Source organism: Cololabis saira, chromosome 19 (genome assembly GCF_033807715.1).
Source record: "Cololabis saira isolate AMF1-May2022 chromosome 19, fColSai1.1, whole genome shotgun sequence".
Taxonomy (NCBI): domain Eukaryota; kingdom Metazoa; phylum Chordata; class Actinopteri; order Beloniformes; family Belonidae; genus Cololabis; species Cololabis saira.
Window position 1 is genome coordinate 2,652,720 of NC_084605.1, and position 1,281 is coordinate 2,654,000.

Genomic DNA, 1,281 nt, shown 5'->3' on the forward strand with positions numbered 1-1,281 from the left:
AAAGGAGGCTCAAGACACACCTTTTTAGTTTGGCTTTTATCTGATCTCATTTACCTAGTCTTTTCATCTATTTATTGTGTTTATTTATTTAGTTTCGTATAGATTTATCTAAAATTTTACACCTTTAGGCATTTTTTAATCTTTTAGTTTTTAGCTCCAGTGTTTCCTCAGGGGGGTCGTCCACACTGGGAGGTGTGTCTGCTCCGCCCATGGGGGTGTCGTCATGGGGATCCCTCAGGCCTGGGTAGCTGGGGGGGGACTCCACCTTCTGTGTGGGGTCTGTTCTGGTCTGTCCGGGTTGGGGGGGGTCTCTGGGGGGGGGGGGGACTCCACCTTCTGTGTGGGGTCTGTTCTGGTCTGTCCGGGTTGGGGGGGGTCTCTGGGGGGGGGCTCCACCATCTGTGTGGGGTCTGCCCTGGTCTGTCCGGGTTGGGGGGGTCTCTGTGGCGATGCTCCTTGTGGTCGTGGCCGGTGGAGCCTCTCGGTGTGGACGGCCACCCATAGGTAGTGTTTTCCTCACCTGGATCGTTAGTGCTAAGCCATGTCACCAGTCCACTTACTGTGTGTGTGTGTGTGTGTGTGTGTGTGTGTGTGTGTGTGTGTGTGTGTGTGTGTGTGTGTGTGTGTGTGTGTGTGTGTGTGTGTGTGTGTGTGTGTGTGTGTGAGTGTGAGTGAGTGTGTGTGTGCGTCTGGGGGGTGGGGTCGTATGGGATGTTTTAAATTCTGTTTTTGATTGTTATTTTATTCTTCTTGTAAAGCACCATGTGTTGCATTCCTAATGTATGAATGGTGCTATATAAATAAATAAAGTTTGAGTTTGAGTTTATGGGAGTTTTTACCTGCCATTGTTTATGTAATAATTGCTCGGGGGTTTATGTTCATGTTCTGGATGTGGAAAGCGTCTAGAGACAACTTTTGTTGTATTAGGCGCTGTATAAATAAAAATGAATTGAATTGAATTCAACATGTAAAAAACAAATCTCAAAACTAAGATAACAAAATATAAAAGTTTATAAAGTTGTGAGTCATTTTATCCAAGTTTGTATTCATGTTATAAATTTGCTGGAATCACTGGGATGAGATTTTATTTTTTATTTTCAAACTTTACTGTTTAAATAAATGTAGTAACCAGTTAAAAATATGACATCAAAATCCACCATGTTCCTAAATGTGAGAGCTATTTTTAATCAACTGCTATTTTTAATCTGCTGATTTTATAAAATAAAAGAGTAAAAATCTAATAAAATCGATATTAAAGAACATATTTCTGTGTGAATGTTG